At 41.3% G+C, this 15,800-nt stretch overlaps 1 pseudogene; it reads left to right on the top strand.

Annotated features, from left to right (window-relative positions):
- Positions 1 to 8,012: 8,012 nt before the first annotated feature.
- LOC108527569 (40S ribosomal protein S4, X isoform-like) lies at positions 8,013 to 8,812 on the top strand (annotated as a pseudogene).
- The last annotated feature ends 6,988 nt before the right edge of the window (positions 8,813 to 15,800 follow it).

The following is a 15,800-nucleotide window of genomic DNA, read 5'->3' as shown; positions in this document are numbered from 1 at the left end:
TATATATATACAGTATTTTATTTGTCCCATCTATCACTGATGGACATTTGGATTGATTCTGTGTCTTTGCTATTGTGACTAGTGCTGCAGTGAACATACACATCCATGTATCTTTATAATAGAATGATTTATATTACTCTGGATACATATACTCAGTAATGGTATTGCTGGGTCAAATGGTATTTCTGCTTCTAGATCTTTGAGGAATTACCACACTGTCTTCCACAATGGTTAAACTAATTTACACTCCCACCAACAGTGTAAAAGTGTTCCTTTTTCTCCACAACCTTGCCAGCATCTGTGTTTTGTTTTGTTTTGTTTTGTTTACATTTTAATTATCGCTATTCTGACTGGTGTGAGATGATGGTATCTCATTGTGGTTTTGAATTGGATTTCTCTAATGATCAGCGATGTTGAGCTTCTTTTCATATGTTTGTTGGCCGTATGTATGTCTTCTTTTGAGATGTGTCTGTTCATGTCCTTTGCCTACTTTTTAATGGGGTTTTTTCTTGTAAATTTGTTTAAGTTATTTGTAGACTCTGGATATTAGACCTTTGTCAGATGGACAGATTGCAAAAATGTTCTCCCATTCTGTAAGTTGTCTATTTGCTCTGGTGGTAGTTTCTTTTGCTGTGTAGAGGCTCTTTAGTTCAATTAGATCCCGTTCGCCAACTTTTGCTTGTGTTGCAAGTGCTTTTGGTATTTTCATTATAAAATCTTAGCCTGTGCCTATGTCCCAAATAGTATTGCTTAGGTTTTCTTCTAGGGATTTTGTAGTTTTGAGTTTTACATTTAAGTCTTTAATCCACCTTGAGCTAATTTTTGTATAAGGTGTAAGGAAAGGGTTGTTTCAATTTTCTGCATACAGCTAGCCAGTTCTCCCAGCACCATTGATTAAATAGGGAGTCCTTTCCCCATTGCTTATTTTTGTCAGGTTTGTTGAAGATCAGATGGTTGTAGGTGTGCTAAATTCTTAATACTGGGGTAATACTAATTAGTTTATTTTTACTTTCACTAGCTTTGAACACATTTAAAATATTTGTTTTTAAATTAGTATCATTTTTTTAAATCCTACATAAAAAGTTTCCCTTCAGGTAGGCAACTCCTACCACAGAAGTTGATTGCAGGCCCACATATATATAGGCACAAGCTGAGTCATTCCCAATTTCCAAACCAATCTTACCTAAAAGGCTTTTTTCCTCTAAGGTGTTCCCTAGATTCAGTATTTTCATGAAAACAGAAACATTAGCTTTCATCAGGGTCTCTATGTCACAGGGCCAAGTTCAGATGCTGAACACACATGAATGGTGAGAGTGTGAACAGTGTCTGAAAGCAGTAGAGCTCTGGTGGGCTGCCACTAGGATGTCTGCCCAATTATTAAGTGTTTTCCTCTTCTCAATAAGGTCCAAAGTTTTCCTACAGAAAAGCCAAACAAGACATAAAGCACAGTACATGGTAATTATTTGAATTGCTGAGAAATGGAAAATGGTATAAGTTATAATGTCTTATCATTAGTTTACCAAATATTTACTAAATATATACTATGTTTATACTTTATAAGCATTGCATCTAAAAAGCACTCATTGGATGTTTCCTCTGTATTCAGATACTTTGAGCAAAGCTGGCAGATCTTCGTGTCTTGAAGATGAGCGAATATTCAAGCTAGAGGCTAGGTACCTCCTAGGATTGTCAGCTTTCTGCTGATACTCTTTGCCCTCCTTCATTATTTTCAGGTTTGTCGTATGTATACAAAGTTCAGAGATTAAGACTTCCACTTCCAGTTATAACAGAGTAACTACAACCTGACTAGCTTATCTACCTTAACCATAAAATTGGACACAATAGATGTAAGGCAATTTCTTTTAGACATTGGACAAAATGCAGCACAAGACAGTCACCCCCCAATAGAAGGGAAGTTCCTGAGGTAAGTCGCATGAATTCCTGGCTGTCTGCTTAAGGACATTCCCCTGACTCTAGCACAGTGAGTGGCGTCCAGGCAGACCACAGTGTTCCCACTGAGCTGAGCAGGGAGAGATCAGAGTTCTGGGCAGTCACAATGGCTGGCTGGAATCTATAAGATCAAGAGGGAAAAAGCTGTACAAACACTAGCTCATTATTTAGGGTTTTTTTTTTTTTTTCATCACTTTATCATAATAACTCAAAGCAGGGTAGATGCAGATACACTGAAACTGGATCTTAAAAAAGATCCATTTTTTTCTTGTCGGGCTTGACATTATCTTACAAAAGCCCATGTGAGAGTTCCCTGTGAGGTCTTTGCCAAGGGCTTATGTACAGTGCAACACTATATGCAATCTGCCAGAAAGCAGTAGCTACTATGTTGAAAGAGAACAGAGATACTAGAAGCTAAGAAGTGCTGGAGGATGCTGGAGTCCCAGCCCAGCTAGAGTGGAGCACCAAAACCTGATACTCCAGACTTCCAGCTTAGACACCAGAAAAGGCCCCCTGAGAATGAAGAACTGTGCCCTAGAGTAAGGCCCACAAAGCCTAAAACTAAACCCATATGATCCACAGGGGGAAATTTTGGAGGTTATGTTCTACTAAATTAGACTCAGAATAAACCTGGCACTTACCACATATTCAAGATGATTATCTTTGAACTGCCTACATGAATAAAAACTATCAACTTTTCAGAACAAGAAAACAGAATTCAGAATCTATCACAATTCACCCACTATATAAAGAATACAATAAAAAAATTACAAGCTGGGCAATGGCCCATGCCTGTAATTCCAGCTACTCATAAGGATCATTTGAAGTTAAGAGTTCAAGACTAGCCTGGAAAACAGAGCTAGATCCTGTCTCATAAATAAATAAATAAATAAATAACCACTAGACATGCAAAGAAAGGAAACTATGCCCCAGAGTCCAGAGAAAAAAGTCAATAAAAACTAACCTTGAGATGCCCCAAAGACTGTAAAGCAGCTATTTTAAATATGTACAAAGAAACGAAAGTGTTTAAAGAATTAAAGGAAAATGTATGGTTTTGTTTGTTTTGAGACAGTCTCTCTCTGTCGCCCAGGCTGGAGTACAGTGGCACGATCTTGGCTCACCGCTAACTCCACCTCCCGAGTTCAAGTGATTCTCCTCCTTCAGCCTCCGGGTTAGCTGGGACTACAGGTATGCACCACCAAAGCTGGCTAATTTTTGTATTTTTAGTAGAGATGGGGTTTCACCATGTTGGCCAGGCTGGTCTCAAACTCCTGACCTCAAGTGATCCACCCACCTCGGCCTCCCAAAGTGCTGGGATTACAGGTGTGAGCCACTGTGCCTGGCCTGAAAATGCGGTTTTAAGGAGAACAGAAAGACAATAGGGCAGAAAAAAAATTTTTGTGAATAAATAGTGCCTGAAATTTTCCCATATTTCATGAAAAACATCAACCTACAAATCCAAGAAGCTTAGGGAATTCCTACAAGAATATATCAAAAGGAAATCAAACCTATACACATCATAGTCAAACTGCTGAAGATCAAAGATAGAAAATACTCAAAATACTCAGAAGAAAGTGACATTGGCAGGGCTCAGCGGCACACGACTGTAATCCCAGCACTTTGGGAGGCTGAGGCCGGTGGATCACCTGAGGTCAGGAGTTTGCGACCAGCCTAACATGGTAAAACCCCATCTCTATTAAATACAAAAAAATGAGCAGGGCCTGGTGGTGCATGCCTGTAATCCAAGCTACTTGGGAGGCTGAGGCAGGAGAATCGCTTGTACCTGGGAGGCGGAGGTTGCAGTGAGCCAAGATCACGCCATTGCACTCCAGCCTGGCCATCAAGAGTGAAACTCCATCTCAAAACAAAAAAAAAAAAAGGAAGAAAAAAAGAAAGTGACATGCAATGTATTAAATGTAGAGAAAAAACAGAGGTAATGGCTGATTTTCCAATTAGAAACAATGGGAAAAAGAAGACAATGTAACAGCATCTTCCAATTACTGAAATAAAAACTTGTCAACCTCAAATTTTACATCAAGCAAAATACCACTCAAAATGGATGACTACACATTCAATGCAATCTGTCAAAATTCCAATGACATTTTCAAAAGAAAAAAAAATAAAAAATTTTATATGGAACCACAAAAGACTCCAAATAGCCAAGGCAAATCTAAGCAAAACAACAAAGCTGGAGGCATCATACTACCCCATCCCAAGATCCATTATAAAGCCAGAATAATTCAAAACAATGTGAGAGTGACATAAAAACACACACAAAGACCAATGGAACAAAACAGAGAGCCCAGATGTAAACCCAAGTATATACAGTCAACTAATTTTCAACCAGGAAGACACCATTAGGAAAGGACAATCTCCTTAATAAAAAATGAAAACTTCCCAAGGACCTTTTTTCCTCTCTACCTGCCTAAAATAATTTCTTCATAACTTCTACAACTATATGTTACCTATAAGAAACTTACTTCACCTATAATGACACACAGACTGAAAGTGAAGGCATGGAAAGAGAAATTCCATGTACGTGGAAACCCAAAAAAAAAAGAAAAAGCAGGAGTAGCTATACTTAGATAAAATAGACATTAAGTCAAAAACTTTACAAAGAAACAAAGGGCGGAGTTGTCGGATCGTGGCAGATGGGCCGTAGCACTAGATTGCAGCTCCGACTCAGATGGACAGAGCAGCATGTGGAGGCTCGGATTATTAATTTTTGCTTCAGAACAACTGCAGAACAAAATCAGGAAACCCAAGGGGACCCACAGACTCTCTGAAGGAAGCAGATTACTCCTGCAGGACCCAGGAGACACCCCAAATATTGTGCTGGTATCCCTGCCTGAGAGACCCACAGACAGTTCACATCACAGAACTCTGTGCAGACAACTCCCAGTACCAGCCTGGAGCCTGGTAGACTTGCTGGGTGGCTAGATCCAGAAGAGAGATAACAATCACTTCAGCTCGGCTCTCAGGAAGCCACATCCATAGGAAAAGGGGAAGAGTACTACATCAAGGGAACACCCTCTGGGACAAAAGAATCTGAACAACAGCCTTCAGCCCTAGACCTTCCCTCTGACAGAGCCTACCCAAATGAGAAGGAATCAGAGAACCAACTGGTACTATGACATAACAAGGTTCGTTAACACACCCAGAAAATCACACTAGCTCACCAGCAATGGACACAAACCAAGAAGGAATCCCTGATTTACCTGAAAAAGAATTCAGAAGTTTAGTTATTGAGCCAATCAGGGAGGCACCTGAGAAAGGCAAAGCCCAATGTAAGGAAACCAAAAAAATTATAGAAGAAGTAAAGGGAGAAATATTCAATGAAATAGATAGCATAAATAAAAAATAATCAAAACTTCAGGGAAACAATAGAAACACTTATAGAAATGCAAAATGCTCTGGAAAGTCTCAACTAGAGAATCAAATAAGTAAAAGAAAGAAATTCAGAGTTCGAAGATAATGTCTTCAAAGTAACCCAATCCAACAAAGACAAACAAAGAAGAATAAGAAATGTGAACAAAGCCTCTAGGAAGTCTACGATGATGTTAAACGAATCCATTCACCTAAGAATAATCAGCATTCCTAAGGAAGAAGATAAATCTAAAAGTTTGGAAAACATATTTGGGGGAATAATTGAGGAAAATTTCCCTGGCCTTGCTAGAGACCTAGATATTCAAACGCAAGAAGCACAAAGAACACCTGGGAAATTCATCGCAAAAGATCATCACCTAGGCACACTGCCATCAGGTTATCTAAATTTAAGATGAAGGAAAAAATCTTAAGAGCTGTGAGACAAAAGCACCAGGTAACCTATAAAGGAAAACCTGTCAGATTAACAGCAGATTTCTCAGCAGAAATTCTGCAAGCTAGAAAGTATTGGGGCCTATTTTCAGCCTCCTCAAACAAAACAATTAGCAGCCAAGAATTCTGTATCCAGTGAAACTGAGTTTCATACATGAAGGAAAGATAGTCTTTTCCAGGCAAGCAAATGCTGAGAGAATTCACCACTATCAAGCTACCATTACAAGAACAGCTAAGAAACTGGATCCCTTCCTTACACCTTATACAAAAATTAATTCAAGATGGATTACATACTTAAATGTTAGGCCTAAAACCTTAAAAACCTTTGAAGAAAACCTAGGCAATACCATTCAGGACATAGGCATGGGCAAGGACTTCATGTCTAAAACACCAAAAGCAACAGCAACAAAAGCCAAAATTGACAAATGGGATCTAATTAAACTAAAGAGCTTCTGCACAGCACAAGAAACTACCATCAGAGTGAACAGTCAACCTACAGAATGGGAGAAAATTTTGCAATCTGCCCATCTGACAAAGGGCTAATATCCAGAATCTACAAAGAACTTAAACAAATTTACAAGAAAAAAATCGAACAAGCCCATCAAAAAGTGGGCGAAGGATATGAACAGACACTTCTCAAAAGAAGACATTTATGCAGCCAACATGAAAAAATGCTCATCATCACTGGCCATTAGAGAAATGTGAAATCAAAAGCCACAATGAGATACCATTTCACACCAGTTCAGAATAGACAATCATTAAAAAAGTCAGGAAACAACAGCGTGCTGGAGAGCCGATGTGGAAAATAAGGGAACACTTCTTACACCATTGGTGGGACTGCTAAACTAGTTCAAGACCATTGTGGAGAACAGCTGTCGAGTGATTTCGTCAAGGATCTGGAACTAGAAATACCATATGACGCCCAGCCATCCCATTACTGGCGTATATACCAAAGGGATTATAAATCATGCTTGCTATAAAGACACATGCACACGCTATGTTATTGCGGCCGTTATTGCACATATAGCAGACTTGCGAAAGCGCAACTCAAATGTCCATCAGATGAGTAGATGGATTAGAAAATGCTGGCACACTATACACCATGGAAGTACTATGCGGCCATAAAAAAGGATGGGTTCGTGTCTTTTGTAGGGAAATGGATGAAGCTTGGGAAACCCATCATTCTCAGCAAATTTTGCAAGGGACAGAAAACCAAACACCACATGTTCTCACTCATAGGGGGAACTGAACAATGAGATCACTTGGACACAGGAAGGGGAACAACACACGCCAGGACCTATCGTGGGGTTGGGCAGGGATAGGGATAGCATTAGGAGATATACCTAATGTAAATGAAGAGTTAATGGGTGCAGCACACCAACATGGCACATGTATACATATGTAACAAATCTGCACATTGTGCACATGTACGCTAGAACTTAAAGTATAATAATGATAGCTAAAAGAATAGCTAAAAGGAGCTCTAAATGTTGAAACAAATCTGGCAAACAGATCAAAACAGAACCTCTTAAAAGCATAAATCTCACAGGACCTATAAAACAAAAATACAACTTAAAAAACAAAAACAAAAACCCAAGGTATACAAGCAACAAATAACACAATGAATGGAATGGTATCTCACATTGCAATACTAATAGTGAATGTAAATGGCCTAAATGTTCCACTTAAAAGAAACAGAATGGGCCAGGTGTAGTGGCTCACACCTGTAATCCCAGCACTTTGGGAGGCTGAGTTGGGTGGGTTACGAGGTCAGGAGTTTGAGACCAGCCTGACCAACATAGTGAAACCCCATCTCTACTAAATATACAAAAATTAGCCAGTTGTAGTGGCACATACCTGTAATCCCAGCTACTCAGGATGCTGAGGCAGGAGAATTGCTTGAACCCGGGAGGTGGAGGTTGCAGTGAGTCGAGATCGTGCCATTGCACTCCAGCCTGGGCAACAGAGCGAGACTCCGTCCAAAAAAAAAAAAGATACAGAATGGCAGAATGGATAAGAATTCACCAACCAACCACCTGCTGCCTTCAAGAGATTCATCTAACACATAAGGACTCATATAAACTTAAGGTAAAGGGATAGAAAAAGACATTTCATGCAAATGGACACCAAAAGTAAGAAGGAATAGCTATTCTTATATCAGACAAAACCAACTTTAAAGTAACAGCAGTTTAGAATTTCTGCGCACACTGGAAGAGAGAGGTCCTCTTTCCTTGCCTAATGCAGCCATGGCTCGTGGTCCTAAGAAGCATCTGAAGTGGGTAGCAGCTCTAAAACATTGGATGCTGGATAAATTGACCCGTGTGTTTGCTCCTTGTCCATCCACCAGCCCTCACAAGTTGAGAGAGTGCCTCCCCCTCATAATTTTCCTAAGGAACAGACTTAAGAATGCCCTGACAGGAGATGAAGTAAAGATTTGCATGCAGGGGTTCATTAAGGTTGATGGCAAGTTCCGAACTGATATAACCTGCCCTGCTGGATTCATGGATGTCATCAGCATTGACAAGATGGGAGGTAATTTCCATCTGACCTATGACACCAAGGGTCACTTTGCTGTACATCATCGTATTACACCTGAGGAGGCTAAGTACAAATGGGGCAAAGTGAGAAAAATCTTTGCGAGCACAAAAGGAATCCCTCATCTGGTGACTCATGATGCTTGCAGCATCCACTACCCTGATCCCCTCATCAAGGTAAATGATACCATTCAGATTGATTTGGAGACTGGCAAGATTACTGGTTTCATCAAGTTTGACACTGGTACACTGGTAACCTATGAATGGTGACTGGAGGTGCTATCCTGGGAAGAATTGGTATGATCACCAACAGAGAGAGGCACCCTGGATCTTTTGACATGGTTCACGTGAAAGATGTCAATGGCACCAGCTTTGCCACTCAACTTTCCAACATTTTTGTAATTGGCAAGGGCAACAAACCATGGATTTCTCTTCCCCAAGGAAATGGTATCTGTCTCACTATTGCTGAAGAGAGAGACAAAAGACTGGGGGCCAAACAGAGCAGTGGGTGAAATGGTCCCTGGGTGACATGTTAAATCTTTGTACACAATTAAAAATAATGTGGCATGATTAATAGGAACAAAAAAAAAGCAACAGCAGTTTAAAAGGACAAAGAGGGACATTATATAATGATAAAAGGACATGTCCAACAGGAAAATATCACAATCCTAAACATATATGCACCTAACACGGGAGCTCCCAAATTTATAAAATAATTACTAGTAGACCTAAGAAATGACAGCAACACAATAATAGTGGGGAACTTCAATACTCCACTGACAGCACTAGACAGGTCATCAAGATAGTTAACAAAGAAACAATGGATTTAAACTATACCCTGGAACAAATGGACTTAGAGATACATACAGAACATTCCATGCAACAATTGCAGAATAAACATTCTATTCAACAGTGCATGGAACTTTCTCCAAGATAGACCATATGATAGGCCACAAAACGAGCCTCAATAAATTTAAGAAAATTGAAATTATATGAAACACTCTCTCAGACCACAGTGAAATAAAACTGGAAATCTCTAGGGGTTCAGTCAAGATGGTAGGGAAAAGTATAAAATAAACACAAACCTTCTTGGAAGGCCAAAAGGTTTTTGCAAAAGCTTCAGGATAGAGTTATGGCTGAAGGCAGCCTAATCCTCTTTGAGCTGGGTAATTAACAAAGGAATGTAGAGTAGTTTATCTAAATGGCTTGGTTACTCATGTGGTTCTAAAACTAACCTTTTATCATCTGCAGGCAGAATAGTGCTCTGTAGGGAGGGGAGTGGAGGAAGGCAACCAGGTTGATTACCCTCTAATGGTGTTTACCTGAGACTTTTGTCATTTAATATGTAATGAATAAATGCTGGGAGGGCCAGAGAGTCAGGGCCGCAGGTGACAGCACCCTTCTTAGAGTCTGTAAGTGGCCTGAACCCTCAGCTGGAATGACAAGCATAATATCTGTGTCAGTGTACGTATTCATCCATCATTGAGTCAGGGTCTGCAGGACAGACCCCCACAGGTGGTGACCCCAATGTGACCAGCACTGTGAAGGAAGCACGACAGACCCCTCGAAAACAAAAGTGAAAAGGACCATGTGGTCAGTGAGTAATCAGTAAGTCATTGGTGCCCACTTGGGATCTCCAAGTTCAGGGGAGATTATTCAGGCTGAGGTTTCATCATGGGACAACAGTTATCAGCTCAACAGAAACAGTATATAAAAGTGTTGAAACTGCTGCTTAAGGCTAGTGGAGCCTCAGTTTCACAGGCTCAGTTAAGAGACCTAATGCAAACTGTAGTAAACCATAATCCATGGCTCCTGAAAGAAGGCATGCTACAGGTAGAACTCTGGGAACAAGTGGGGAGAAATCTTAAACAGCATTATGCACAAGGGCAACAGGTCCCAGCATCATCTTTAACACTATGGGCTCTAGTAAGGACGGCTTTGGTCCCATTATACACAGAAAAGCCTAAAAAGGGGAAGGAAGAGGAAATATCACCTGCCTTGCTGCCTCCTTTTCCCTCAGCCCCACTATCACCAGGCCAAAATAACAAAGAGGAAATGGAGGTTTTGCCTGAGCCCCTCCTCCAATAAGTAGGAAAAAAGACAAGAAACACACTCCAGCTACGGGGCCTTGTCTTAAGCAAGCAGCATTAGAGGGGGAGCTTTTAGCCTGCCCAGTAATGCAAGACCGACATAGCAATCAGGTTCATAAACTCGTTTCTTTTAACGCTTAAAAAGAGCTAAGAAAAAGCGTTAAAGAAAATGGAGCCACTAGCCCATTTATGAAAGGAATGATTGAGGCCTTGAAAGGCCACTTCCGTATGACCCCATGGGACTGGTCAATGCTAGCTAAAACAACTTTGGAGCCTAGCCAATACCTCCTCTGGAAGGCAGAATACAATGAGTGGTGCAAACAAGCCAACCAGAATCAGGCAGCCAGGTAAGACATAACAACTGATATGCTCCAGGGGAGGGGTCCTCATGCCAATGTACAACAACTAGATTTTGATCCCCAGGCCTATCCTCAAGTGTCTGTGTGTGCTCTCAGGGCTTGGGACCGAATTCCAAAAAGCGGAGTTCAACAGGGATCTTTCATAAATGTTGGACAAGGGCCTCAGGAGCCATTTGTTGAGTTTATCAATTGGTTAACCCAGGCAATTAAGAGACAAATTAGTCACACCCAAGCTGCTGATATCTTATTGTTGCAACTGACTTTTTAAACGTTAATGTGGTTTGCCCGCAGCCAATCAGAGGAAAGGCAGCCACAATCGGGGAGCTTATATGAGCGTTGTCAGCTGGTAGGAACCGAGACACACAAAGCCAAAATATTGACTATGGCATTAAGGCCTCCTAAAGTGAAAAGGGAAAGAAACCCAAATTGTTTTCTATGCGGAGAGCCAGGTCATATAAAGAGGGAATGTCCCCAAGGTAGAGACCAAGGTAACTCAGGGAAAGAACCCCCTTCTATATGTCCCCAATGTAGGAAGGGAAAACATTGCAGGTCTAAATTTGATTAAAAAAACACCAACCCCATAAAAAACCAGTTAGGCAATTTCATGAGGGGCCAGCCCCAGGCCCCACCCCCCGCTGGGGCAATGCCAGCAGCTTTCTTCGGTCAGATGGGAAGCCCACAGTCTTCTCTCTCAGAGCAGCCACCACTGGGAACACAGGACTGGACTTACTCTGCCCCAAAGAATTAGTGCTAAAAGAAGGAAAAGACCTTAAAGGGGTTGCAACTGGGATCTGGGGTCCGCTGCCTCTGGGATTAGTCCTGGGGTGGTATAGCCTATCCAGTAAAGGAATTAATGTGCTCACCGTGGTAATTAATAATGATTATCAGGGGGAGATATTGGTTATGATGGACTGTAAAGGTCTGCATATTCTTCCCCCTGGGTCAAAGATAGCTCAGTTACTGCTTTTATCACACTGGGTCCCCAATGCCTATGGAAAGGAAAGGGGAAAGGGAAGTTTTGGGAGCACAGGAGCCACAGGAGTATATTGGAATCAATTAATCACTGATCAGGGACCCATGAAAAAATTGGAAATAAGAATTTTACTGGCTTATTGGACACAGGGGTGGACATTTCAATCATTAGTGATCAAAACTGGTCAGAAACTTGGCTTTGGGTCACTAAGAAACAGAAAATTGTCAGCACCATGGAGGCACACACAGCCAAGCAGAGCACACACCCCGTAACATGCTGTGATTCAGAAGGAAGAAAGGCAGTTATACAACCTCTAATCATGCCCATCCTTGTTCATCTTTGGGGATGGGACCTATTAGCCCAATGGGGGGTTACTCTGCAGACCCCTTTCTAACAATGGCCACTGTTATTATTCCTCCCGTACCCCTGACGTGGCTCTCTCAAGATCCGATTTGGGTAGAACAGTGGCCTCTGAAGGGAGAGAAATTACAGAGGGCCCATGAATTAGTTGAGAAGTAACTGAAAGCTGTGCATGTCGAATTATCTAACAGCCCTTGGAATTCACCCATTTTTGTCATTCCCAAAAAGTCTGGGAAATGAAGACTTTTGCATGACCTACGTGCTATTAATGCCAATTTGCAACCTATGGGACCCCTTCAGCAGGGGCTCCCTTCCCCCACGGCAATTCCTCAAGATTGGCCTATAATCATTATTGACTTAAAAGATTGTTTTCATATGATTCCCTTAGCAGAACAGGACAGAGAAAAATTCACATTTATAATACCAGCTATCAATAAAGAAAAGCCAGCTTGTCGATTTCATTGGAAAGTGCTTCCTCATGGAATGATAGTCCTACCATGTGTCAGTATCATGTAAATCAAGCCTTGCTCCCTAGTAGAAAAGAATTTCCTAATTGCAAGATTATTCATTTTATGGATGATATTCTACTAGCAGCCCCAACGGAGCCAATACTTTTAAATTTATATTCCTCTGTCGTAAAGAATACACAGCTAAGAGATTTAATCATTGTACCTGAAAAAGTACAAATGTCCTCTCCTTGGAAATATCTTGGGTACATACTAACTTTCTTGTCAGTAAGACCTCAGAAGGTTAAATTAAATACTAGCAACTTACACACCTTAAATGATTATCAGAAATTACTGGGCGATATTAACTGGCTCCACTCCACTTTGGGGATTCCTATTGATAAACTACAAAACCTGTTTTCTAACTTAAAAGACAATCCAGCCCTGGATTCTACCAGATATTTAACCCCTGCAGCAAAAAGGGAAATTGAGGAAATAGAACAAGCCATCTCTCAGAGGCAGCTAGATTGCACTGACGCTATTCAATCTAACTGTTTATCTTTCTTACCAAACACTCCCCTACAGGGTTAACAGGACAGGTGGCCCCGGGCTACACTTCCTAGAATGGGTTTTTTGCTGACATACCAGGACTAAAACACTATCTTCCTATAGTCAGTTACTTACTAAAGTCATCTATTCAGGCCACAAACGATGCAATCAGTTACTAGGTTATGACCCTGATGCCATCAGGATTCCTTTAAGTAAGAAGCAATTTGAAGCAGTATTGCCAGTATCTATCGATCTGCAAATAGCTTTCTCTGATTACACAGGACAAATAGAGCACATACTTCCTGCTGATAAACTCCTTTATTTCTTATCTCATACCCTGGTAATCTTGCCCACAAAAATAGCTCACTCCCCCATACCTAATGCTTTAACACTGTTTACTGATGGTTCTGGTAAACATGGAAAAGCGGCAGTCTGGTGGAGACCACATAATTCAATCACTCGATCTGGGTTTACTAGTACTCAGAGAGCTGAGATTGGGGCCCTGATATTGGCCTTTTTCCAATATCAGGAAACTTTTTCCACTCAGCCCATAAATATTGTAAATGACTTGGCTTACACTATTTATTGCAGAACCCTGAAACAGCCTTAATTAAGTCCACTCTCGAGCCCACCCTGTGTGCTCTTTTTCTTCGATTTCAGCAATTGCTAGATCAATGTACACATCCTATTTTTATCACACACATTCAAGCCCACAGCTTTCTGCCTGGCCCAGTGGCTTATGGCAATGAACAAGACCTACAAGTTATGACATCACTGCTTGACCAAGCCGCCCAATCACATCAATTTTTCCACCAAAATTGGAGAAACTTATCTAAACAATTTGAACTTACCCAGAGGCTGGCTAAACAAACTATCCTACAATGCCCAGATTGCCAGCTCACTGGCCTTCTTCCACAGGTGTTAACCCTAGAGGATTAGAACTTCATCAGTTATGGCAAACAGATGTTACACGTGTCCCTGAATTTGGAAAACTTAGATATGTACATGTATCTGTTGATATCAACACTCATCTAATTAGTGCAAACATCCCTCGGTATGTCATTAAACATCTTTTAACTTTTGCATTTATGGGGCAGCCCACAAAAATTAAAAAATTAAAACCGAAAATGGTCCAGCTTATGCCAGCTCACAATTTCAACAATTTTGTCACACGTGGAATATCCAACATTCCACAGGCAACCCGTATAACCCCCAAGGACAAGCCATAGTAGAACATGCCCACTCCACCCTTAAAAATACTCTCAGAAAACAGCCAGAAAAGGGGAAGTGTGAGTAAAGACCCTTCAACACTATTGGCACAAGCCTTATTTACCCTTAATTTTCTAAATTTAGATGACAAATTTCAATCACCAGTAGAAAAACACTTTGCTAAAACCTCTCAAGACATAAAACCTGCAGTTTTATGGAAAGATGTAAACAGTAATGAATGGTGTGGTCCAAATGAATTGTTAATGTGGGGAAGAGGGTATGCTTGTGTCCACACCCCCTCAGGTCCTCTTTGGATTCCAGCATGATGCATTAAACCATACCATGGCATGGCTAGGACCCAACTCGGTATCAGAGATGAAGGAACAGACCCTGCAGGATCCGCAGCCCCAGACGATGAGGCTTCCGTGGATGACACAAGCCCCAGACGTCACCTGGGGGATGCTGAAGAGAACAACTCAGGAGACTGAACAAATTCTGCTCCGGACAGAGACATCATTTACTTCAGATAATTTGTTCCTTGCTATGCTCTCTGTTGTACATTGCAACTCACGTAGGGTATTGATCCTTTCTATGCTCTCCCTTTGTCTGCAACCTGTACCTGCTACACTCAACTGGCTCATATCTTAGACCTGCCTTTCTTTCGCCCTGTCACCTGGGCAGACACCCTCTTCCCAGCCTATAATAACATAACTGCTTAGCTAGGAGGGATAGATTTACACCCAGTGGGGTCTCTCAGTAATGGCACACATTGGACTAAGGTGCCAGATAACACTACATATCACTCCACCATCTTCCCACTGTGTGTAAGTTAAAAAGGTTCTAACACTTACTGTGTATCTGCCCAAACACAATTATGGCCACATCATGGCAAAGAAAATGTCTTAACAGCCTTAGTTGCAGGTAGCCTCAAACCAGGTAATGCAATCAATGCCGCTTTTCCAAACATTCCTTCCTGTGCTAAAGGGCAAAACCGGGAAAGTAATGGATTTCACTTTAGCTGGGAGGTCTGTCACGGTGGACAAGCCCACAGCCTCCAGTTAGGCATTGATAACATCTTAGACTGGAGTCCTCACAGCCATTTGCAGGGCAGCCTTACTGATGTCCTCATCTGTCAAGGCATCAATCACAGTTTCATAGCCATGTCCCATTCGCCTATGATTTGGGTCAATGGGGGGATGGAATATCCCAGACCCCAAGTAAAGTCCATGCCACCCCAAGACACTTTATGGCACCTGGGACATCTTGGCACCTCCCTTGACACCTGGCATGGAGCATATCGTAATTCCAGTAACAACTATAGTATAACTGTCATACTGATCAGTTACAATGATCAGTAACTGATTTGCACTACCCATCCATATTTTCTTTATGGGAACCAATATTTCTATTTCACCCCAAAACTCCACATTTGTGACCCAGGTGCAGGGACAGGCTTGGTTTGCCTCATGTATCACTAATTACAATATATCTGATCTAAATATTACTAGTGTCAT

The sequence above is a fragment of the Rhinopithecus bieti genome, unplaced genomic scaffold (genome assembly GCF_001698545.2).
Source record: "Rhinopithecus bieti isolate Rb0 unplaced genomic scaffold, ASM169854v2 scaffold_4911, whole genome shotgun sequence".
Taxonomy (NCBI): Eukaryota; Metazoa; Chordata; class Mammalia; order Primates; family Cercopithecidae; genus Rhinopithecus; species Rhinopithecus bieti.
Note: the sequence above shows the minus strand (reverse complement) of the source record. Positions and strands in the feature narration are given on the sequence as shown.